At 45.5% G+C, this 26,265-nt stretch overlaps 2 long non-coding RNA genes across 4 annotated transcripts in view; one reads left to right on the top strand and one right to left on the bottom strand.

Annotated features, from left to right (window-relative positions):
• Window positions 1-26,265, top strand: part of LOC132678755 (uncharacterized) — a 163,086-nt gene that overhangs the window by 113,079 nt on the left and 23,742 nt on the right. The window lies entirely within an intron of this gene.
• LOC144615687 (uncharacterized) overlaps window positions 23,617-26,265 on the bottom strand; it is a 37,270-nt gene continuing 34,621 nt past the window's right edge. For 2 of the 3 annotated variants that reach the window (XR_013554136.1, XR_013554137.1), the window contains 2 exons: window positions 24,356-24,524; window positions 23,617-24,080 (listed from right to left, as the gene is read on the bottom strand). This is a non-coding gene — a long non-coding RNA (uncharacterized LOC144615687). Of the gene's footprint in view, window positions 24,081-24,355; window positions 24,525-25,841; window positions 26,075-26,265 lie in introns of all 3 variants that reach the window. The other variant, XR_013554135.1, reaches the window with a different exon arrangement.

Here is a 26,265-nt window from a genome sequence, read left to right as displayed (position 1 = left end):
TGACTTTGGCTCAGGTCATGATCTTACAATCTTACATGATCAGGTCATGATCTTCCATGGTTCAAGACCCACATCAGGCTCTGTGCTGACAGCCAGGAGGAGCCTGGAGCCTCCTTCAGATTCTGTGTCTCCCTGTCTCTCTGCCCCTCCCCCACTCGTGCTCTGTCTGTCTCTCTCAAAAAATATTTAAAAAAATTAAGGGACACCTGGGTGGCTCAGTCGGTTAAGCGCCTGTCTTTGGCTCAGGTCACGATCTCACAGTCTGTGAGTTTGAGCCCTGCGTCAGGCTCTGTGCTGACAGCTCAGAACCTGGAGCCTGCTTCAGATTCTGTGTCTCCCTTTCTCGCTCTCTGCCCCTCCCCCGCTCATGCTCTGTCTCTCCCTGTCTCTCAAAAATAATAAAAAAAGTTAAAAACATTTTTTTAATTAGAAAAAAAAGTGAAGCGATTCCTTTATAGTATTCTAGTGGGGGCAGTGGGGAGGTAGTCAGGAAGGGAGAGGTGTGAAATCAGAATGGCAGAAGATGGTCGTTGCAGCTGGCCAATGGGGACACGGGGTTCGTTGCATGATCCTCTCTTCTTTTGTTGTAGATTTGAGAATTTCTAGGACAAAAATTAAACAAAACCAAACACAGCTGGAAATGCCCCTAAGAAGATGTGGCAGACACAGTGGGTCGCTTCTAACCCAGTGTTCATTCCCTGCCACCCCATCTCTCTCTTTCGCAGAGAGAACAATTCTGTTCAAGAGAGGGTGCTCTCTACCTGGCCAGGGCGGCTGCAGCAGCTCCGGACCCAGCAGAGAAGGCGGCTGCCCCCGCCGCCACCCCCCCCCCCCCCCCCGCCACGGCCATGTGCAGTGCCGGCTGCTTTACGACATGGCCCATGTGACGTGTTCCGTAGAGGACATGCTCAAAACACACGCCTCATGTTCATTACAGTCCTTCATCTTCACAAAAAGACCAACGAGAATATCGTCGTCCCCCATCTTACAAGTGGATGTGAGGTTTAGAGAAATCACGTAGCCGCGGGCCACTGGCCAGCAACTTTTGGTCTGTGCAGCAGCCCCAAGCCCAGATTCCTCACCACACCATGCCTTGCTTCCAGTTCTGGCACTGCACGTTGTTATCACGTTTTCTCTTCAGGTTGGTTGAACCTCACAGCAATCTGTTATCGGGGGATAGATTTGTTGGGAACAGTGAGACAAACTCTTTGACATTAGAAAGACATTGTGGGGCACTTGGGTGGCTCAGTTGGTTAAGTGTCTGACTTCGGCTCAGGTCATGATCTCACCGTTCATGAGTTCGAGCCCCGCGTCAGGCTCTGTGCTGACGGCTCAGAGCCTGGAGCTTGCTTTGGATTCTGTGTCTCCCTCTCTCTCTGCCCCTCCCCTGCTCATGCTCTGTCTCTCTCTATCTCTCAAAAATAAATAAACATTGAAAAAAAATTTTTTAAAGAAAGACATTGTGCTCAGGGAGCTTGGGTGGCTCAGTAGTTAAGCATCTGACTTTGACTCAGGTCATGATCTCACGGTTTTGGGTTCGAGCCCCACCTTGGGCTCTGTGCTGACAGCTCAGAGCCTGGAGCCTGCTTTAGATTCTGTGTCTTCCTCTTTCTCTGCCCCTCCCCTGCTCATATTCTGTCTATCAAAAATGAATCAATGTTAAAAAAAAAAAAGAAGAAAGAAAGACACTTTGCGCTATGGTTCTGTTTTCCATAATTTTCTGTTGGTAAGAATCTCCTTGAGTGTTTATTAGAATGCGGTCCAGAGAAGGCAGGCCTGGTAATCTCTGTTTTTAACAAAACACCCTCCTTTCTCATATGATTCTCACAATCAAGCAAGTTACAAAAACTATGCCTCATGGCATTGAATACAGGCCCAGATGGAGCAGATTTATTAAATCTTGGCAGAAAAAGGTATCTGAAAGCTCTGCTGATGCCCCATGACCCGCAGCGACTGGGCAGCGAGTTCTGATTACACATACAGTGGACCCATTGACAGGCGGGTCCTCCTTGGGGGCCCAGTCTGACCTGCCTGCACCTGGTAACTAACCCTGCCTCGAAGCCCACAGCTGATTGGACACCTGATCAGGCTCACCCAGTCAAAACTGTCCTCCCAAGAATGTTAAATTAAAAATTCTAGACTAGCTATTGCTGGGCATCCGATCTGACAATTTATGTGAAGTTCTGGCCAGTACAAGCTAAATGATGAGGAAGCACCAAAGAGAAGTCTTATTTAAAAAAATTTTTTTTAATCTTTATTTTAATTTTTGAGAGAGAAACAGAGAGAGTGCAAGTGGGTGGGGGTGGGGTGGTGGGGTGGTGGGGAGGCGGGTAACAGAGAGAGAAGGAGACACAGGATCCGAAGCAGACTCCAGGCTCTGAGCTGTCAGCACAGAGCCTGACACGGGGCTCCAACCCTAGATTCACGAGTTCATGACCTGAGCCGAGGTTGGACGCCCAACCAACTGAGCTACCCAAGCACCCCAGAGAAGCTTTATTTTAAAAAGGCAGTGGAGAGAGAAAAGAGAGGGGGAAGAGGGGAGAGAAGGGGAAGAAGAGGGTGAGGGAGAGGAACAAGGGGGGTGGGCAAAGGAGTGGGGAGAGGAAAAGGGGGTGGATATACAAAATTGGGGGTTGGAAAGAAAATAGAAAAAGCATTTAGTGAGCTAAATAGTGGCCCCAAAAGATATACAGTCACCCAGAACCTCAGAATAGGATTTTATTTGGAAAAAGGGTCTTTGCAGATGTTATTAAGTTAAAGATTTAAAGACGAGATAACTGGGACATCTGGGTGGCTCAGTCCGTTAACCGTCTGATTTCAGCTCAGGTCATGGTCTCCCAGTTCACGGGTTTGAGCCCCACGTGGGGCTCTCTGCTGTCAGCAAAGAGCCCACTTTGGATCCTCTGTCTCCCTCTCTCTGTCTGAGCCTCCCTCGCTCTCTCAAAAATAAACATTAAAAAAAGAATTTTAAGATGAGATGACCCTGGGTTTGAGGGTTTAGATCCAATGAGTGGTGTCCTCAGAGATGAAAGGAGAGGGACTCTGATACAGAGACGGGGGGTGGGGGTGCATGTGAAGAGTGTGGTGGAGGTCCTAGTGATGTGTCCACAGCCCAAGGCATCGGGAATGCCAAAGACTGCTGGTGTCCTGTACAAGGAGAAAGACAAGACACCAATTCTCCTTCAGAACCTCCAGAAAGAACCAACTCTGTGGACACCTCGATTTCAGATCTAGCTCCAGAACTGGGAGAGAATCAATTTCCATTGTTTTACGCCACCAAGTCTGTGGTGAGCTGTTACAGCAGCCATGCTGTAGGGAGAGGGAGAAAGGACTGGGAGGGAGGAGGATGGAAGGGCAAGGGAGGGAAGCAGAGCCAAAGTGGGAAGGAAGGAGAAAGTCAGAGTGGCGACATCTGGTATCAGGGAACTGGGGAGAGAATGCGCCTGCCCCTCTTGACCCCTCCGTGGTGTCCATACCCATGGCCCCTGGTTCTTCTGAGGATTCCACCTTAGGTTCCTGAGGAGTCCCCTGCATCCTGACAGGACACCACCGCCATAAGAATTCCTTCCACGCCTGCTGGAATACTCCAGAACAAAGGCAGTGGGGCACACGCTTGAAGGTTTTATGGAGACCGAGGTCTCTCTTCTTGCTTTCTGTCTCATGTAGTGTTATTTTTCATTAGTGATAGCAGCTGGTCCTTCTGAAAACCTTCCCGTGTGCCAGGCACTGAGTTAAATGCTCTACAGGCTTCCTCTCAGTGGGTTTTCCCAGCCACTCCATGAGTAGGTAATGCTGGGATCCCACAGTAGAGAGAGAAACTCAGGCAGATCAGGGAGGTAATGAGCCTCCCCAGGGTCATCAGAAGAAGAGGGACACGTGGGATTCGAACCCACAGGCTGAGGGTTAAACACTGCACCCTGCTGCTTCTCTCTTCCAGCATACTTTGAGGATAACCAGAAAATTCCCAACATGTTTTCACACTCATTTGTTAAGGAAACTGTAACTGACTTTCATTGGCACTTTACTTGGGAGAATGAGGACCTGAGTGGTTGTTACCTGGGCTTCTCAGCCATGGGTGCCTCCCCTCCGTTCCTGGGGTCTACACTCCATTCCCTGCATGGGGAGGGCTGGGGGAGGGGCCAAAGGAAAATGAGCGCGAAGAGGAAGGCTGAACACAAAGCCCAAATAAAGTCTCCCAGACTTCTGGGCACCCCCAGTCACCCCGAGTCTTCCTGCCAGCCTGGAAGTCTCCCATCCCAGCCTCACCAGGGCCATCACAGTGTCGCCTCTGGTTTCCTACAGGGGAGTTGGAGTGGAGACAGAGAGGGAGGACAGGGCCTGGGCTGGAGCCCTGGAGACAAACCTGCCTTCACAGGTGTAGGACCCTGGAAAGGCCAGCCTCCCCTCTGTGAGCCTCACTGTCCTCATCTGACAAACTGAGACAACAATGATATCCATCTCAAAAACTGCACTTTAAATATGTGCCATTTTTTGTATGTCAGTTGTCTTTTAATAATGAGATTTTCAGGGGCGGCTGGGTGGCTCAGTCAGTTAAAAGTCTGACTTCGGCTCAGGGCATGATCTCATGGTTCGTGAGTTCAAGCCCCGTGTCGGGCTCTGTGCTGACAGCTCAGAGCCTGGAGCCTGCTTCAGTTTCTGTGTCTCCCTCTCTCTCTCTCTGCCCCTCCCCAGCTTGTGCTCTCTCTCTCTGTCTCAAAAATAAACATTAAAAAAAATTTTTTTTTAAATAATGAGATTCTCAAAAGTACAGTCGTCTATTATTTAGGGATGCATACTTAGGCGGATAGGACATGTTAGGAAAAAGAAAGACATTGGTCTGGACTACTTTCTCCGTGTGTAAAGTCATGTACCTTTCCTGCTTCCTCCTGACATTTAAATCTGTGCTTTCAATGCATTTTCCCCTTTTACTGTCGTGTTTTAGGAGCCTTCTAGGATCTGAGTGTTCCACAGTTGAGCCTTTAGTCTTAGATCTTTCTCCCATCCTCCGGCTTTGTTTTCTGCTAAATAACACAAATAAATCTGGTTTCAAACAATAATGCACGTAAATGGGCTTGCGTGAGTTTCCATGTTCCTCTGCCCGAATAGGTGCTTGTATTTGAACCTGGCTGTTTTCATGACACAGAGCCCACTGAATGATGAGAGTTTGAGGCATCTTAACTGATTGTAATGGGTGGTAATATTAGGGTGCCTGTTTGTCCAGTCACCTTGCCATGTAGATGGTCATCTCTTTGCTCCCTCCTGCTTTTCTCTGGCACTGCATTCACCCCCTGATGGTATAATGGTCTATTCACGTCTGTCTCCCTTGCTCCATTTTAAGGTCCTTAAGGGCAGAAGCTTTGAGTTCTTTCTAGCCCCTGTATGCAAAAATGTTTGATGAATGAATGCATGGGTCTTGATTATCATTGGAACCTACCTTTGAAGCATTTGAAAAATCAGCATTTTTTATTTTCTCATATCCTTAGAACTCTACGGGCCATCGATACCATAGTCATCAGACACATAAGCTACTGAGCCACTGAAACGTGGCTAGTCTGAATTGGCCTCTGAAACTCTAGACCTAAGGCACTGGATTTCCTTGACTTAGTATGAAAATACAAAAGTAAAACATCTCATTGTATATAAAATATCTCATTAATATCTCATGTATAATTTTATACTGATTTAGGTTAAAATGATATTATTTTGGATATTTTTAATAAAAAATATTATTAAAATTAAATTATTATTTAATATTTAATCATTAAAACGATTAAAGCTTATTTCCTCTTCTTTTGTTTTACACAGCCACCAGAAAATTTAAAACTGCATACTATGGCTTGCATTATATTTCTCTTGGACAGTGCTGCCTCAGAGAAGTCTTAGTTCCCCCACTCACATCTGCAAATTTTCTTTGCTTCCCTGGGGAGTAATTCACGTGAGTCTGGAAGTAGAGACATCTCCAGGGACGAAGAACACCCCACAGTAGCTCTTCCTCTCTTGGCCTTTGATTCCTTCCAACACAGTTTGTTTTTTGTTTTTTTCCTTCCAATTTCTTGGGTGGGGAGGAAGTCATCAGCCTGTAAATGCCGGCGGCTCAATCCTGCTTGAGCCAAAGCATCATTTCTATCAGCACTGGGTCTGTAGCAAAGGTTCTTTTTGGTCCTGGTTGGCTGAGCCGGTCTTGCTCCTAAGCCTAAAAATCCCTATTCTGGGACAACTCAATAAGTGGGGTCGACAGGCATGAACAAGTTAGCAGAGGAGGAGAGGGTAGCCCTGCCGGGAAGCACGAGGACGCTTCTAAAGCCAGGAACGTGGTGATTCTTGATCCATTGTGCCAGTTATGTGGGGGCAATCATTTCATGAACAATCTTTTTTTTTTAATAAAGATTTTTATTTTTAAGGAATCTCCATACCCAACGTGGAGCTCAAACCCACAACCCTGAGATCAAGAGTCCCACACTCTATTGACTGAGCCAGCCAGGTGTCCCTATGAAAGAAAGTCTTCAAACTGTATACATCTATGATTTGTTCTCTTTCCTGGAGATATTCTTATACTTCATTAAAAATTTTACATAGTGACTTAAAGAGAAGATGAGTGAGAATCTCAAAAAATATGATAAGGAGAGAATTAAAGCCCTGTAAAAATAATAGACAGAATATGAAAAAAATCTTACATTGTTTCATTTTTTCAAATGCATCAAATTCGATAAAATTAAATATAGCATTTGTGGCAGATGCTTAAGGTGGCCCTGTGATCTGCCTGTGGTTATGCCCTTGTGGGTCCCATCCCCGTGAGACTGGGCAGAACTTGTGACTCACTTCTTTTTTTTTTTTTTTAATGTTTATTTATTTTTGAGAGAGAGAGCAGGGTAGGGGCAGAGAGAAAGGGAGACAGAGGATTTGAAGCATGCTCTGCACTGACATCAGTGACCCTGATGTGGGGTCGAACTCACAAACTGTGAGATCACGACCTGAGCCAAAGTCGGTTGCTCAACCTCCTGAACCATCCGGGCGCCCCACATGTGACTTGCTTCTACACACTAGTACACATGATTACGTGTATGTGATTAGCGGACGTCAGGTACTGCTGTAGTCTCTACGTTCTCTACGTTGCTTGGAGGAAGCAAGCATGCATGCTGGGGAACATCTGTAGAAAGGACAAACCTTGTGGTGTCTCTTGCAGCTGACGGTGGCCTCTGACCAGCAAGATTCAGCCAGCAAGAATCTGAAATCTTAGCTCTAAACTATGAGAAACTGATTTCTGCCAACAGCCTGAAGAAGGCTGAAAGCAGGTCCTTCCCTAGTCGAGCCTCTAATGAGCACGCAGCCCCAGCTGACACCTTGACTGTACTCTCATGAGAGCCTAAACAGAGGACCCAGCCAAGCCATGCCAAGGTTCCTGATACACATGGAATGGTAGAGAATAAATGTGTGTTGTTTTAAACTGCTAAGTGTGTGGTAATACTGTTACACCATGATAAAAAAAAAAAAATTACAGTAGTAAAGAAAAAAAATACAGATCAGCACCTGACCTGCAGTGGCTGTCAGTTGAAGCTTGTTGAGTGTAAGAATTCTAAGATATGGGTTTTCAAGGTCTCACTCTCCCTTTCTCTCTCCTCTTCTCCTTCTCTCTCTCTCTGTCACACACATACACACACACACACACACACACACACACTCACACAAATGGGCCTCAGGCATCCCTTAGAGATGATTTACTGTGTAAGGGGAAAATCTGTGTGAAAATAACTTTTTAAAAAATGAAATTAATATCTACTTATCGTAGATATTTTAGAAAGTACAGATCGGCAAAAAGAACATAAAACCACCAGTTTCTTCACTGAACATGTATTAATTCTGTCATACCCATAAGTAACCATTACTGACATATAGAAAGATAGCATTGATTTTGTGCATTTATAAAAATCATATTTGTTCCCTATAATAAGCCTACAAAAATAAAATGCTGAAGCTGAAAGTCCCCAGTAATCCTACTCACAGAGATAATCCCAGTTAACATGGCTTCATGCCATCTGTACACATGAGTATCTTAGCTCAGGCTGCCAGAACAAAATATCATAGCCTGGGTGGTGTAAACAACATTTCTGGAGGCTGGAAGTCCCAGATCTGGGTGGCCATGTTCTGGTGAGGACTCTCCTCCTGGCTTGTAGACGGTCACCTTCTCGCCATGTCCTCCCAAGGCAGAGAGAGAGAGACGGTGGGCTCTCTGGTGTTTCTTCTTTTAAGGAACCAATCCTGTTGTATCAGGGCCCCATTCTTATGACCTCGTTGAACCTTAATTACCTCCCTGTAGGCTGGATCTCCAGATACAATCACATTGGCATTGGGGCTTTAACTTATGGTTTTTGAGGGCGACACAGTTCAGCCAATAACAGTGTGCTCACAGTTTTTAAAAATGGAAGGTAGCATTTTCTTCTGTTTTCACTTAGCAGCATATCCTATTCTCTCACATCATTGGATATTCTTCTACATTATTTTTATTGGTTGCATCGTATTCCCATGTGATAGCTGCATAATGGCGGTGAATGTACATTAGCTGTTTACTGATTCTTGTATGGTTGGATATTTAAATGGTCTCCAACTCTTTTCCTTTATAAATGTTAGAGGGATTAATATGCTTGTAATTTAGTAAGCTTTGTATGCATTATTAATTCCTTCAGGATAGATAGAAGACATTATCTTGAAGAATTTATCAAAAAGGAGTCCCTATATCTTTGCCTTTGTTTTAAGCTTTGTTACAGCAGAAAACGGAAAGGTAGACATTATTTGGAACGTAGAGAAATCTTGGATTTCCCTTGTAGCTTTAGAAGCCTCAGGGTGGGGCTCAAGGAAACAATGTTACTGGGAAGCGTCCAGGGGCCTTGTTGGTACAGGTGCTTTGTGCCCTGAGACCATGCATGGGGGGCAGTCTTCAGTCTCTTTGGAGAGAAGTCAGGGAGACCGAGTGCCCTTTTACAAATTAGAGATAGAACTGGCAAGGGAATGTTAGATCCTCATACTTGTGTTCTAGATTATAGAAAGAAGCAAGGACAAAAGAGAATCCATGCCAGAAAACACATGGCCAGCCTCACAGGAACTGGTGATGTTGGGTGGTGTTATGGAGATGCTTTTTGGCCAAGACATCAACCTATCCAAATCCTGCTTTGGGCCACCTTTCCTTGGCAAAGATAAAGACAGAGAGAATGAAACCAAGGAAAATACTGAAGAAGGCATTTATAGGTTTTGCCTTCCCAGCATTCGTTCTCCATTCTTCTGATAATAGGATCCCAACCCTCCTTTGGAGACCAGCCCTTGCCTACTCTCTGTCCAGAGGTGGGCACAAAACCTAGGTGTGACCAGTCCATAAGCAGGTGCTGTGATAGACTTGTGACCAATGGAGGCTTGCCAGGACTCCTGCCTGATCTAAGAGAAAAGAAGGCGTCCATTTATTTCTACTGGTAGAATGTAAGCCTTGAGTTACTAATGGTGGTGCTTACCACTCAAGAATGAAGAGAACTAGAGGTGAGGAATGGAGAAATATTGAGTCTTTTTTTTGTTAATTTTTTTTTTACTTTTATTTATTTTTGAGAGACAGAGTGAGACAGAGCATGAGCAGAGGAGGGGCAGAGAGAGGAGACACAGAATCCAAAGCAGGCTCCAGGCTCTGAGCAAGTGTTAAGCACAGAGCTGGATGCAGGGCTCGAACCCACAAACCGTGAGATCATACACTTAACCGACTGAGCCACCCAGGTGCCCGAGAAATATTGAGTCTTAATGAGAGTGTTGGAGTTCCTGAATGCAGTGACAGTGGGATGTTCTAAAGTAAAGGTACCCTCCCCCTTCCTTTCTCCCCTCCCATTTGTGTCTTACCCCATGCCTGCCCTTTGTTTTTTGGCCAATTTGAATTGGAATTCTTTTTCACTGGCAACCAAAAGGGTTGTGGATCAAATATCCATGTTTAACTGGGACTCCACCTGCATCTCAGTGCAGAAAGCTCTGGTGAGTTATGCTGTAGAACCTTTTTACCTGAATTCATAGGACACCTATGACATAGCACCAAAGTAGTTCATATTTGATTTTCCAGTCTTACACCTCAATGACTGGAGAGACAGTGGGGGGTGAGAATATCTGTCTGAAGGTAGTATGAAGGCAGTTCCACAGAGGAGAACAAACGTGTGGAGGCAGAAATGGCTGCAGTTGTCCTCGATCTTTTTGCTTAACCACATGGAAGAAGTCAAGGAGAAAACACACCCATGGATGCATGACCTTTGGGGACTGTGGCCCATGAGGGTCTTTGAATTAAACCCAGACTTCCATCGCTGGTCTGTGGGGTGGCGGAAGGGGGAGGAGGTCATTAGCTCTACTTAGCCAACAAACTTCGTGGGCAAGAAACCAGTAGGGAACATGGCTGAGAACATCAGCAGTACTAGTGACCTGGCCACCCTGTCAGCACCTCACAAGGGCTGCTTATTCTGAAGACTCTGTCCTCCTGGTAACCCGGTTTCTCAGCCCTCCCTCTGTTTTTGTCTCACCTCCTAACCACTGCTGCTGCTTTACCGTCATCCTGTGTGTCCCCCAGAGAGTAGCTCTAACTTGGACAGCTAGCCACTGCCCACCACAGAGCTTCCCTATTGGTCAGAGTTCTTGCACTGGGCCTCCTCATTGGCTGCTGGACTCCCTTAGGCCTACAGGTGGCAGTTTGGGGCTAATAGGACTGATCAGGCTGTGGTCAGGGTGGAGGTGGTGGGAGGTTGCACGTAATGCAACTCATGGCTTCAAATGGGGCGGCGTCTGGTTTTTTCCATCAGAACAGAAAATCCCAAGAAGGTTCTAGAACACTTCCCTTGGGCTGAAAGGATAGATAGTAAGTATATCATTATGTCTCTCTGTATCTGTGAGAGCCTGGATGAGCATTCAAGTGTTCAGAACCTTTGACACCAGAGATTTTCTTTTACAGATTTTCATTTCCTCCCCCCTCCTAGGCCCTCTCTTTTTCAAGTAGTCCCTAATCATGTGAGCCAGACGGCATTGCCTAGGCTATGGGTGTTTTCTCTCAGTCTTAGCCATCAAATGTAGGCCCCCATCCTGGAAGGTCAGTCACCAGCGAGCCATTTTTAGTCACACCTAACTAGATAATGCACCTGGTGAAAGGTGGCCTGGACAGCAGATCCTTCCACCTGTCATGGCAGGCCACTGGAAGAGCCCCAGCCTGGCCATTTCACCCAGAAAGATGGAAAAGAATTCGCCTTCTTGAGTCCCCTTCCCTTACTTGGTTTGTAGACCTGGTTCTCAAAGTGTGATCCCTGGGCCAACAGCACCCGGAAAGCCTACCTGTGAGAAAGTCACATTCTAAGTTCCCAGCCCAGACCTACTAGGTCAGAAACTGTGCATGTGAAGACCAGGGAGTTGTCTTAACAAGCCAGGTGATCCTTAGGATTAGTAGAGTCTGAGAACCATGGTTGACAGCATGGCATCATGGGGTTTGAGTTTGTATGGTGAAAGTGTTCCCAGACACTGACATTAGCTGTGGCTGACCTTGGGCTGACTGAGGTGAGCACTTCATGTGTATCAGCCAGCGTAGGGGCTCTCACTCTGACTGAACATTAGAATCAATGAGAAGCTTTTGAAAAATACGGTAGTTCCCCCTTGCCCGTGGTTTCGCTTTCGGTGGTTTCAGTTACCCCAGGGCCAAATGTGGTCTGGAAGCAGATGATTCTCCTTCTCACCAAGTGTCAGAAGGTCATTACTAGCCTGATGCTACGTCACAGCGCCTACATCATTCACCTCACGGCATCTCCTACACAGGCATTTTGTCATCTCCCTGTCACCAGGAAATGAAGGATGACTACTGTACAAAAAGGTATTTTGAGAGAGAGAGAGAGAGACCATATCCACATAACTTATCACATTATATTGCTAGAATTGTTCTATTTTATTAGTAGTCATTGTTATTCTCTCACTGTGCCTAATTTATGAACCGAACTCTATCATAGGTATGTACGTACAGGAACAAACAGTAGATACAGGGCTCGGTACTATCTGTGGTTTCAGACATCCCCTGGGGTGTTGACATGTATCCTCCTCGGATAAGGGGGTGCTTATATGTCCTGACGCTCGGGCCCAACTCTAAGTGAACAGAATCAGGTTGCTGGTGGAGATCCAGGCAACAGATCCCCTTTATTTTTTTTTTTAATTAAAAAAAAATTTTTTTTTTGAGAGACCTAGCATGAGCAGGGGCGGGGCAGAGAGAGAGAGGGAGACACAGAATCCAAAGCAGACTCCAGACTCTGAGCTGTCAGCACAGAGCCCAACGTGGGGCTCGAACCCACGAACTGTGAGACCATGACCTGAGTCCAAGTCAGACGCTAAACCGACTGCGCCACCCAGGTGCCCTAACAGGTTCTTTTTAAACACTCCCAGCTGATTCTGATTCCCAGAGGGGGTTGAGAAGCACATTTCTGGCCCCTCTCTGACACCCTGCAACTGGGTGACTGAGAAAATTCCAGTGGCCACCCCCACCACACCTTGATTTCTGAGTCTTTGAAAAAGGAGTGATGATTCGTAGCCTCTGGCCCCCCAAGACTGTTATGTGTAATAAATGAAGTAACAGATGTGAAATCTTGTAACTGCTCTTAAAATTATGAACAAGATGAGCTTGAGTGCCCAACTCAAGCACAGTAAGAGACCCAGATTTTCTCTCGTGGGAAATTGGGGCAGGGGCAAAGGGGGCCTCCCCTCCCCTAACCTCCTTTGGCTCTGACTTTCCATTTAGATTCCCTTCTCCATCTTTGCCTACCACATATGTTCTATCCTACCCCGATTCTCATCTGGCCAAACTTGCACCAATTCAAGCTCAAGGTTATGTGAGTGACAGACGCTGCTGAAGGGTCAGGGCTATATCAAAAGGCCTATAGCAAAACATAGGAAACACATTTAAATGGCCAGACTTTATATCAATCTCACCTCCAGGGGCTGGTGGCCATTCCTCTTCTCTAATCTGGCCCCAGCAGCCCACCATCTTGCTTCCTCTCCCTGGGTCCCAACCTCCAGATTCACTTGTTCAATCTGCCCACACCACCACCCCAGTGTTCTTTAGCTCCTCCTCCCACTCCCGTCCTTCTCTTCCTTCTCTTCCTTCTCCTCCTTCTCCTTCTTCTTCTTCGCACCACATAAGCAGAACGGTTAAGAGCACCAGCTTTGGAAGCAGCTATTCAGAGTTCATAGCCTGGATGTGACCTCAGAGGGGTTATGTCACCCATTGCTACTCCAAGTATGATCCAGGAGCCAACACCGTCAGTGTTGATTGGCAGCTTATTACAAGATACCGACCCTCAGGCCAGCCCCAGACTTACTAAATAAGGATCTGCATTTAAACAAGACCTCCCCAGGTGAATCATTTGCACATGAAAGTCTTAGAAACCCCATTCTAATTTCTGTGAGCCTCAGTTTCCTCATGTGTAAAATTGAAATAATTCAGGAGTGGGGGAGGGGCTGTGAAAATTATCTGAGATGATACATGCAAACATAAAGCATGGTGTCTTGGAGAGCTTTCGATAAATGGTAGCAAATATTATTAGCTCTAAAGCTTTAACAAAGCTCTATGCCTGCATCAGGATTGTTACTGTAGCCCAATATAGCCCAGGATGCCGGGACCCTCAGGGTACAGAGACTGGTCTGTGCTGGGGCCAGGTGGCGGGGAGTTGAGGTCAAAGCAAGCCCTGAGGTTTCAGGACTTTGGACTGAGGGAAGCAAGAGATCAGCCTGGACACTCAGCAAAAGATAAAGGTTGAGAAATTTAATCTCTGCCAGCTTGCGTCTGCCTCGTCAGGTGTGCTAGGGGAGATGCATAGCCTCTGGGTCTTGGTATCTTCTTGGCATGCCATGTTTACTCCTGGCACATAATTGAAAACAGCATTTGCATGTTAAAAATGGGTAGAGAGTACAAACAATATGGTTCCAGGTTTTTTTTTTTTTAATTTTTTTAATGTATTTATTTTTGAGAGAGACAGAGAGAGAGAGAGTGGGAGTGGGGAAGGGGCAGAGAGAGAGGGAGACACAGAATCTGAAGCAGGTTCCAGCCTCTGAGCTGTTAGCATAGAGCCCGATGTGGGGCTCAAACCCATGAACCGTGAGATCATGACTTGAGCTGAAGTCAGGTGTTCAACCAACTGAGCCACCCAGGCGCCCTGGTATGGTTCCATTTCTAACAAGTTTTCGAACAGACCAAACTACACAAAGATGATAGAAATCAAAAGATCACTTGCTTGTTGAAGGGTGAGGAGATTGACTGGAAAGGAGTTTGAGGAAATTTTCTAGAGTGATAGAACTTTCCAGGGGGACAGATATGGATTGGGGTAGTGTTGACCTTTGTCACGATGCATTGAGCGTGCAGTGAGTCAGCCAAACTTTACTTGAGTTTAATTCCTTTAAAACAAAAGCTGGGGGGCGCCTGGGTGGCTCAGTCGGTTAAGCGGCCGACTTCGGCTCAGGTCATGATCTCGCGGTCCGTGAGTTCAAGCCCCGCTTCGGGCTCTGTGCTGACAGCTCAGAGCCTGGAGCCTGTTTCAGATTCTGTGTCTCCCTCTCTCTGACCCTCCCCAGTTCATGCTCTGTCTCTCCCTGTCTCAAAAATAAATAAACGTTAAAAAACAAAACAAAACAAAAGCTGGGAATAGAACAGAGAGACCACAGACACCCCTTCCCATTTTCTTAGTCTGGGACTTCACCAGACCTCCAATGAATGAAGACCCTGTGCCCTAAGCACAACCTCAGCCATTACCTACAAGCTGGGACCAGTGTGGACTGCGGTGGGGGTGAAAATCCTGAGTGAGACTTCCTCCCGAGGCCTTGGGCCAGATTTCCAGCCGCACAGGGCTCTGGCTCATGTAATCTCAGTGAAAAGGAGGCCTACAGATCTCTGAGTGTCCCATGCCATGCAGCCTGTGACTTCTGTTTGTTCCCAAAGTATTTTGTTTTTGTTCTTTTGCTTTTTTTTTTAAAATAAACTCTGTGCCCAGCATGGGGCTCAAGCTTACAATCCCAAAATCAAGAGCTGTATGCTCTAACGAATCTGAGCAAGCCAGGCGCCCCCCTCCTGTTTGTTTCTAAATTGTTACGGCACAGCGCACACAACATTCATGCTGAGAAATTTGCTCTTCTCAGTGTCCCTGTGGATTAGGAACATTTCCCAAAGTACCACGTTGCACCTCTGAGCACAGTCTTTCACATTTTTCCTTCCTGGGCTGCTGGCCTTGCCCCATCACTCCATAAACTTGGCCTCAACTGATCACTGCCAGGTTGGGCTGTGTTCCCTTCGTCACCTTCTTCAGTAGCCCCACCTTGGCCTGGAAAGGGGCCCTGAACTCCCTACTGCTCCTCACTTCACCCTGTGTCCTGGACCAGCCCCTAACTCCCCTGAACATCCTGGGAACCGTACTTTAACCCAACACAGGCCTTTCTTCACCTTGGAGTCTTCCCCATTAAAGAGAAAGTTTTCTCCTTTAAATCTTCATTTCCTGTCTCAGGATTAACTTCTTCCTGGGAGAATCAGCAGTGGGATGTCTGTTCCTTTGAAATTCCGCTTCCGCCTTCAGTGGGAAAAAGCCCGGAGGGTGGGCAGATTATTCAGACTACACACACACACATGCACACCCACACACGAATGCGTGCACGTACACACACACACACCCACACACGAGTGTGCACACACTTGAGCACAGAAAGAGGAAATGACTTCTGCTCAGTGGTTGATGACCAAATCACTACCGGAACACAGGTCTCCTGATTTCCAGGACAATTCTGGTTCCTTTGACTAGGGCTGAAATTCAGCCTCTACCAGAGAACTTACTCTGCTTGCAACTCTGCTGCACGATTCTGGCAAGCCACTTAATATCTCTGCAGCTCAGCTTCTTGACAGTAATTGGGGATGATAATAGTTACCTACTTCACAGGGATATTCAGCAGCTCAATTAGTAAAAGCTTCTAAAGTGCTTGAGTCCCATTATTACTTGTAATGGAGTATGTCTGCCAGTGTTGGCCGAGCTGTTGGCTCTTGGTGGGAAGGAAATGCTCTTTCCAAGGAAGAACCATAAAGATACGAGCTCTAGGGACCTCGGAAAGTAGGAGTAGAGGCCCAATGCTCCTTGATGTTTCCAAACCTTCCTTGTCATTTGACTTTCAAGAGGAGAGGTTCGTGTGGAGTGCTCTATGGAAAAATTTCAGCCTCCCAAAGTGAATCTTGAGTTTATAGCCATGGACAGACACATCATCAAAGTGACTGCATTGCACCGCATGGCTTCAGGGACAGGAAATTGGGACAAGAAAGTGATGGGAAGGAGCTGCTTCAGGTTCTTGGAAATAAAGTCGTGTTTAGAGTTGTCCAAGTAGAATTGGTTCCCAGAGGTCATAGGTAGCCGTCTGTATTCGTTAAGATACAGGGTAAACTGCCAAACCAAGAGTTCTCCGGGCTTCCACAAGATACAAGTCATATCCCTCATGTCACAGTGTCACAGTGCAGAGGTGGCAATTCAGGGCTGTGGGACCACTCCATTCTCAACTCATGCTTTCTTCTTGTGAGTCCATTTCTCATCTTCTCCAGCCAGTAGAAGGGGGGAAGGACCAGGAGCACTCATCGACTTTTTTCTCAAGACAGAATTCAAATTGGTACCATAATTGGTCTTTCTAGCCCACTGGTTAGAACTTAAGTCTAATGACCCTGCCAAATTGCAAGGGAGGCTGGGAAATGTCGTCTTTACCTGGGCAGTCTTTACCCTGAAAGGACAGGATAGATCGGCAGGGGGATAACTAGCTGTCTGCCACACCATCCTTGAGAGAGCCTGCAAACGTGTAATTGAAGAGTGCCGGAACATCCGAAACCCCGGTGGCCTCACTGGGAATAATCACAGGAGTTGGTGTGAAATGTGATCATAACTTACGGAATAGGAATCAGAAGAAAGGCCAGGCGTCCTGGAAGAAATGTGAACATAGAAACTAGTCCTATGCCACTGAGGCCTTGTAACCTCTTTGAAAGATTCCTAGAAAAGAGTGCTCACCTGTGCCCAGGAGTTTGATTTGTGAAAGAAGCTTCCTTCCTTCCAGCTGGGAGTTTGAACTTTGAGCTCTTGATCTTGACTCATCCTTGGAAGGGGGAAGGCCGGGGCGGGGGCAGAAGAAGCTCTCCCAGAGGGTAGCCTCAGTTATACACTGAAAGAGGAGTTTCTGTACTTCTGTACATTTTGTTAAAGTGGAAAGAATAGAAGGGGGTAGCACCGGAGGGGGAGGAGAGGAGGTGGAGACACCTCCGCCTGCACTTGAAAGCCCCTCTAGGCTGACCTGCAAATTTCTGGAACAATGTAATTTGCATGTGACTTGAATGACAATCTGGTTGGTGAATTAGAATATGCAGGGAGAGAGAACACCCCAGCAGATAGTGAGGCTTTTAACCCGGTTACCATCTGGGGGGAACTTGGCTGCAGAGCTTTCTAATGCAACAGCCCTCTGATAAGTTCAGAGACTGCTTTTTCCTCAGAACCTTTATGCCTAAGCCCCTCTACTTGTCAAAATTAGACCAGAAGAATGCCATCCTGGAAAATTTATTTTAAACGATTACAGGATGGAGCCGGGGAAAACAGAGACTGAGTTAGAGAGATGAACTTTTCATTGGGAAAAATGTAACACATATTCAGGAACCACCAAGTCCTGGCCAATCTTGTCTGTATCCCCCCATCCGTTTCCTGTCTTCCCCCTGGATTATTTTGAGTAAATCCCAGAATTGTATCATTTTTATCTGTATATTTCAGTGTGTGTCTCTAAAAGATAAGAACTCTTTTACAAAAGACATAACCAAAATGCATAATCACACTTTAGAAATCAGTAATAATTCCCTAATATAACCAAATAGTTCCTCATTCTTGAATTTTCTCCAGTTCTTGCAGATGCATGAGGGCTCTCTCTCTCTCTGTCTCTCTGTCTCTCTCTCTGTCTCTCTCTCTCTCTGTCTCTCACTTTCTTACAATTGATTTGTTTACATCAGGATCCAAACAAGGTCTGCTTGTTGCGTTTGGTTGCTATGTCAGGTGTCTCTACAATTTATTTTAATCTCCAGCTTCCCACCTCTTCTGTTTTTCCCCCTTTATACCATAAAGTTTTCCAAGGTCTGGATTCCCTGGTGTCCTTGAACACATTCCTCACTGCCTGCGTTTCCTTAAGATTGGCTGCTAGATCCTGCCTCTTGGTGGCCTACAGGTCTCATTCACGTTAGATGTGACTTCATATAAGTGTGTGTTCCTACAGCAGGAGGCCCATTGTGCCTCAAGGTCCCTCTGTGCTCTTAGCAGACGCTGATGATTGTTTGCCCCAGCCATTATTGCAGCAGGAGTTTGCAAAATGGGATCTTCTAATTCTTTCATTTGTTCTTTTTTTTTCCGCGGAATTGCTTCCATAAACATCTGTTTGTGGTTGCCCTGAGGAACAATTCCTACAGGAAAGACAGAAAGACTTGACTCTTCCCCTTTATTTACCAGGTTTCAAAAATAAGAAATTGTTTCCCTCTCATCTTCCAGAAGGACTGAAAGGGTTTTTGTTTTGTTCTTTATGAACTTATGAATTTTTACATATGCAGGGTGATTCAGTCTTTTGTGGTTAATTCTTATTAATCCTCACATCCTCTGGCCACTGGGATCTTCTCTAAGTTGACTCCCGAATCCTTTTGACAGGACCCCACAAGTCTTTGATATCTGCCTTATTTTCTGATATGACTCGATGGCCAGGCTTATCTTAAAAATTTCTTGCCCTAGACTTGGAATCAGCCACTTTTCTAAAGAGCCAGGTTGTCTTAGGGGTCATTCGTATTTTGAGAGCACAGTCGGGGTAATTCAACCAGGATTTTAGAAAATGTTTTTATTTAATTTGAAAATAAAGTATAAGCATTGTAAACACAATTTTAATTCAAGGACTATATGCAAAAGGTGAACAAGGATGCTCTAGAATAGAGCACTGTTCAATAGAACTTTCTGTAGTGATGGACATATCCTGTACCCGAGCTATCTAATATGGCGGCCAGTAGCTGCACGTGACTGTTGAGAGCTTGGAGTGTGGCTAGTGCACCTGAGGAACTGATTTTTAAATTTAATTTTACACTGATTTAATTTTAAATTTAAATAGTCATGTGTGGCTAATTAATACCTTATCAGCACTAGAAATCTAGACTCCAGTGATTAAATTTCACAGCTATGTTTTTTTAAGCACCATCCCTATGCAATATAGAAACCTGAGTAGTATGCTGTTATTCCTGCCAGAACCTTCCAGTGTATTATAGTAAAAGAAATAAGATAAATCCCCTAATAATTTCAGTGTAACCAAAATGGTAATTGCTAGACAAATTGCAGTGCAATGAGAATTCTGAAAAGGGAGATATATTTTTAATAATGTGGTTAGGATGGTCAGAAGTGGATTGATGGAGAAGATTACATCAAAAGATACTTTTTTTTTTTTTAAAGGAACCATGGCTTTTGTTATTTTATTTTAAATTCTTTATTTTTTTGGAGTCTTTAAAAAGTATACTTTAGGGGTGCCTGGGTGGCTCAGTCGGTTGAGCATCCGACCTCGGCTCAGGTCACGATCTCACGGTCCGTGAATTTGAGCCCCGTGTCGGGCTCTGTGCTGACAGCTCAGAGCCTGGAGCCTGTTTCAGATTCTGTGTCTCCCTCTCTCTGCCCCTTTCCCGCTCATGCTCTGTCTCTCTCTTCTCAAAAATAAATAAACGTTAAAAAAAAAAGAAAAAAAAGTATACTTTATTTTTGAGGACAGGTAACTGAGAGGAAAATTATACCATTCTCGTATACCCACTGCCCCAACGCACGCATAACCTCCCCACTTATCAACATCCTCCCACCAGAGTGGTGACATTTGTTAAAATCAGTGAACCTACATGGACACGTCATAATCAATCAAAGGCCGTAATTTACATTAGGGTTCACTCTTGATGTTCTATATTCTGAGGTTTTAGACAAAAGTATAAGGACATGTATCTATCACTATAGTGTCATACATATATTTTCACTGCCCTGAAAATTCTCTCTGCCTGTTGGTCTGTCCACCCCTACCCCCGGGGAACCATTGATCTTTTCACTGTCTCCATAGATTGGTGTTTCCAGAATACCATATAATTGGAATCATCTAGTATGTAGCCTTTTCAGATTGGCTTCTTTCACTTAGTAATGTGCATTTAAGATTCCTCCGTGTCTTTTCATTGCTTGCTAGCTCCTTTCTTTTTGGTGCTGCATAATATTCCATTATTGGGATGTACCACAGTTTATTCATCCATTCACCTACTAAGGGACATCTTATTTGGCTCCAAGTTTTGTCAGTTATGCAGTGCATTATGAAAGCTGCTATAAACATCTATGGGCAGGTTTGTTTATGGACACCGTTTTAATTTTGTATGAGCAGATATCAAGAAGTACAACAGTTGGATTACATAGTAAGACTATGTTTAGTGTTTTTTTTTAAATGTCTATTTTTGAGAGAGCACAAGTAGGGGGGAGGGGGACAGAGAGAGAGGGGACAGAGGATCTGAAGTGGGCTGTGCACTGTCAGCAGTGAGCCCGATGTGGGGCTTTAACTCACGAACCATGAGATCATGACCTGAACTGAATTCAGATGCTCAACCAACTGAGCCACCCAGGTGGCCCAGACTATGTTTAGGTTTGAAAAACCTGCCAAACTACCAAAGGTGCTTTTAAAATGATAGAAATCATCATCATCATCATCATCATCTCTTTCATTTGTTGAGTACTTGCTCTGGACTAAGAACTTGATATACAATAACTTACTGAATTTAATCTTAATCATACTATAATGTAGATGTTTTTAACCCCCATCTTACAGAAGAATGAATGGAAGCTTTAAGAGGAATAAACAGAAGTTTTAGGGGAATAATGACTTACTCAGGGCCCCACAGCTCCCAAGTGGAATTGGAATTCAAACCCAGGTCTGTCTCACTCCAGAGCCCTTGGCTTTCACTGCTGGGTGGAACTCTCAGCGCGCAATGATTTCACAAAAAAACTTTAAAAATGTGCCGCATCGTCTTTGCTTCTTGGAGCCCTCCTGAATAAAGATAGCTTTCCTTCTGCGTCTCTGAAAACCTTCTTGCAAAGAAGCAGGATGACCTTCCTCCGAGAGGGGAGGCAAACACAGAGGGGAAACACACTGCAAAAGCAGAGCTGATGGCTCTCGGGGGCCCCGGTGAGGCTGCACCCCCTTTGAATGCCTCTGTCCAGTCCCTCAAGGCTTCTCTCCCGGCCTCTGTTTTTCCACCCCCACAGCTTGCTTGATGCTGGGGTCTCTGGTTCCTTTCTAAAGCCTTGACCCCAGTTTCCATTTTCCTTCCCAGCCCCATGAGTTGGCCTTGGTGACACTGTCTCTGTGTCTCCCAGTGTTCCTTTCCTATCTCCCTTACTACCAACTTTGCCCCAGTGCTGGGCCTCGCAAAAGTTTCTTGGAGCCCGGTTTCAGTGGAAAGACTCAGGCCTGTTTCCTCATCTTTAAAATGAGGATATCACTGGTATTTGTTCATAGATTTCTTTTTTATTGCTTTTTTTAAATTCTCCTTTTTATTTTTGGGGGTGCCTGGGTGGCTCAGTCGGTTAAGTGTCCAACTTCAGCTCAGGTCGTGACTTCACTGTGGGTGAGTTCAAGGCTCGCATCCGGCTCTCTGCTACCAGCACAGAGCCTGGATCTGGCTTCAGATTCTGTGTGTGTGTGTGTCTCTCTCTCTGCCCCTTCCCCACTCATGCTTTGTCTCTCTTCATGCCTCAAAAATAAATAAACATTAAAAAGAAATTCTTAATTTCCTTTTTATTTTTAAGTAATCTCTAAGCCCAACGTAAGGCTTGAACTCACAATTCTGCGATCAAGAGTCACATGCTCTACGGACTGAGCCAGCCAGGTGCCCCATCTCATGGATTTCTTGATAGGCTAACATGAGATAGCACTTGTAAAACTCTTAGCATAGCATCTGACACTTAGTAAGCATTCAGTAAATATTTGCCATTGATAATAATGACTACCCCCACAATGATGGATGGCCCCTGGTTCGGGAGAAACCTGGAACAAGTAACTTTATAATTGGGTTAATGTAATCCAGTTACTTGAGTACTAAGAGGTCTGAAATAACTGATGAGTAGCTGGGTTCAAGATCAAGGTCTTCTTTTTACCTGTCAGGGGGCCTTGGGCAGGTTAATCTTCTGAAGCCTCAGTGTCCTCATGCATAGAGTGGGAATCATAACCTCCTGCTGCCTCTGGGCCTTTCCACTGCCTTTCCCTCTGCCTGGATGTTCCTGCCAGAGCTCTTCATGGCTCACTTCCTCTTTTCATCGAGGTCCCTGCTCAAATGCCATCTCCCCAGAGAGCCTCCCTTGACACGGTCACAAATCCTAGATAGCACTGAGGACATAGTTCACTCTCAGTGAACACTGTTGAAAGAGAAAATCGTGTAAGGAAGTCTTTTCAAATTGTACAGAGATCTAGAGCTGTAAGTGTGGGCAGCTAGTTTCTGGGCCAACTGGAGAACAATGTGAAAGGTCTGCAGATTGAAATCAGCAAGTGGACATGTTCAGCTAAAATGTTCAGCTTTGCTGAGAGAGGCATCTTTTTAGAGCCATACCTTCTTCTGTTGGTTTGTGATGGGCTTTAAGGAGTCCTACCAGTGCCAGAGGGAGACAAAGCCAACCATGATGGAAGTGCTCTGGTCAGTTGCTTGGGGCGCTAGCCAATTCGGTGTTGCGCTCCTCTCGGTCTGCACCTGAGGGCTTGGAAAGGCCTCCCTGTTCCTTCCCTCCTTGTAAAAGACTTACAGAAATTGTCCAGGTATGCCCTGTACTTACACCATCATGTGACTGTAAAACCCACCACCTCTCCCAGGGAGTTTGCTTTTAAAGCTAATCCCTGGGGTGTAATCTCACGACCCGTGGCCTTATCTATTGTTAACTGTCATTAATGAGTGACTATTTTAATCATCAGTCAATTATCCCAATAACTCTCCAAAGTTAAGTGTAAGCCCCAGACTTCACCAATGGGGAAACGGGGAAACAGAGGCTCTTCAGGCTTTGTAGCTTACCGGGGATGTGGCAAACTTGGCAATGACCTCGAAGCCGGGCTCCTTCCTGTGCCTGTAGTTCCTTCCTAAACCAAGGCTTAGAGGGGAGGGGGCTGAGAGCAAACACACAGTCCTCTGGCTGCTTTTGCTCCCAGTAGGGGGATATGTTTCTAAAGGGCTGCTGGCAAATAATTTCGAGGGTTTGGCTAGCCTGAAATAACCGATCTATTTAGAGGTTTGAAGACCAGGCGGCAGAGGCTAAATAAGGTAAAGTGTCTGTCAAGAGCGGAGGCCCAGGGAAGAGAATAGAATATTTAAAAACTCATGGTTCATGTCATGTTTTTCTTTACCCGAGGCTCTTTTGAAAGTGTGCTGCAAATAGAAATCATTGCTGTCCTCACCTTATAATACAGACATTGGGATACAAGGCCAGATAAAACACACACACTATAAATGTAAATCTAAATACAGATTTAAATTTAAATACAAATTTAAATATAAACATGCATGTGTAGTGTATACATATTTTGGTTTCTGTTCTACAACTAAACAAGTTTGGAGAAAGTACGTTGGTTATACATAATTTGGAGAAAATTGGAGAATTCTCAGCCAAAACTTCATGTTCAGATTGTAGGTATAAGGATGCAGAGGCTTCTCCCAGGTAAGGTTACATTTTTAGGAATAATAGTAGCTATCTCTTGCATAGCACATAGCACTGTGTCAGGAACTGGGCGAGTCCCCTCCCACATGTTTTACTCTTAATCATCACAATCCTCTTTTCCATGTTTTCATTTTATTGATGTAGAGGTAGAAGTTCAGAGAGATAAAGCAACTCATCCAAGGTCACACAGCTCGTAAGCAGCACAGCCAGGTTCTGAACTAAGACTCCAGAGTGTAGAATCCATAAGGGGACAGAGGGCTTTGTTTGCCAGGTTGTTATCGGATGCCCAGAATGGGGCTCTTCCTTGCAAGTGCTCAATAAACCCTGAAATGAGAAATGAATGAATGAATGAATGAGTGAGTGAATGAATGGCTCTAACTCCTGTATTCTCAATAGCTCTGCTAAACTTCCTTCTCATTTTGCTGTGCACCTGCCAGCATCATGCTCTTGGTATCTGAGTAACACAGGCATTAGGAATGAGTGTTTTCTGCATCTAAGGTAGAATAAGTCAGACGTAGGTGTGTTCTTGCTTTCTTTTGTCAATTTTTGGTGGGAACCAGAGGGCAGCGAAGGAACAGCGAGACTGTGTGTTTGCCTACCTGTATGAAGTGATCAGGGTGGACAGTGTGGATAGAAGGGCAGGTCCGCTCTAGGTACGGCTGCCAGCAAGTTCTCACACGTGTTGCCATCGCTGCTCTTGTTGAGAAAACGGAGGGCTCTGGACCTCCAGTGTCAAGGGAGGGAAAGAGGAAGTGATGGGCAGTTCCACTGCAAGAAAGGAAAGCAGAAATTCAGTAAGAAACAGAAGTTCCCTGGCAGTGCCTTGTTTTAGTTCCGCAAACCTGAACTGAAAGTCAGAGGGGTGTCCTAAAAAATCTCACGGCACTGAAAATCAGATCAGGGGCTAATCCCTGCTTTGTCATTGACTTGGCCGAGTCATCTTTTTTCCTTTGGACTTTAGTTTCCTTATCTCTAAAATAAACAATTTAGACCAAGACCCTTTCCTTCCGGGGGCAGCGGGGAGGGTGGGGTGGGGGGGGAGATGGGAGGGGTGGTATTTTTGGTGACCATGTGATTGATGAGTAGCATTTATGTGTATGTTGTGGGGGGTGTGGAGCGGGGATGCTAAATGTATGCAGTGCTTAAGACCACACAATGAGAAACTGTCCCACTTAGAATCTGGAATGATAATTAAGAACCGCTTCATTGCTAAAATACTGTGATTCTATTCTAGCTACACTGATTTGAATCATCCAAGTCACATGATGAAGAGAAATGAGATTCTGTGTAAAAGAAATCAGAAGTAATGGATATACTACATTTCCAAACGTCTTCCAATGTACCTCTTGTGACTGTCAGTACCATTTGTTTACCTGTGGTGCGTCTCACTATTGTCCCAGGAAGCAGGAGGGAGCTGGGCCCAGACAAGAAATGTCCTAGGCAGTTGCTATCATAAAGGAAGGGTAAGCAAAAAGCCCTTTCTGGCGCTGCAAAAAAAGTCCCTCCTCTAGAAGGCTCTGATTGGTGTGGGCTCCAGGTCCCTGGTGTAGAAAGGGCTGAGAGAGGCAGCAGGGCCTTGAGCCTGAGAAGAGTTCCTTAGGGCCTGGGGCTTTCCCACCTGGAGGGGAGGAGGGGCTGAAGTGCTCAGAGAATACTGAGCCAGAGGTCTGGGGTTGATGAGGGGCTCACAACAGGACGCCAAGGCACAGACTTCAGCAGTGAGTCTTCTACAAGAAGTGGAACCAAATACTCCTCAGCAGATACTTGCCAAGGACTCATTTACATAGCACCCCACCCCCACCCCTCCCCCTGCAGAAGGCCAGTGAATTTCCACAGATGAGCACTTCCTTCTCCACTACCCAGAAGGAGTTAAGCTTTTCCACATATCCAGATGCCGTCCTGGTTGGTGTCGTTTTATTGAGATATCGCATAGATATACAGATCTAAGCATAGAGCTCGATGAATGTTTACCCCCGTACACACCTATGTACCCACCACCCAAATTAGGATACAGACCATGCCAGCACCCTAGAAAAGTATCTTGTGCTCCCTCCTCATCACTGACAAAGAGAATCACTTTTTCACCTGATTACCAAAGAGTAGCTTTTGAATTTCACGTAAGTAGAATCATACAATGTGTGCTGTTTGTTGTCTGGCTTTCTTTATTCAATATTCATCCATTGGAGATTCATCCATGCTGTTGTAGGTAGGAGTTCAATTTTTCTCCACTGCTGGCTGCTATTTCATTGTATGATTATGCCGCGATGTGTGTGTTCACTCTACTGTGGCAGGACATGTGGTTGTTTAGAGGTGCCGTCCTGAGAAAGAGTAAGAAGTATGGAATCCTCTTAAGATGAGAAAGGCAGTCTGTGTAGGGAATTTGAACCCCGAAAGAGACCATTTTAAGCCAGAAGTAGGGGGGTGACCTTCTCTTATCAAGTTTACATTTTTGTCCACCGTCTATAGAAATGGGGACTCCAGGGTTAAATGAGGTCAGGTAATGGAAGGT

The sequence above is a fragment of the Panthera onca genome, chromosome A2 (assembly GCF_046562875.1).
Source record: "Panthera onca isolate mPanOnc1 chromosome A2, mPanOnc1 haplotype 2, whole genome shotgun sequence".
NCBI lineage: Eukaryota > Metazoa > Chordata > Mammalia > Carnivora > Felidae > Panthera > Panthera onca.
This window is presented reverse-complemented; position numbering and strand designations above follow the sequence as displayed.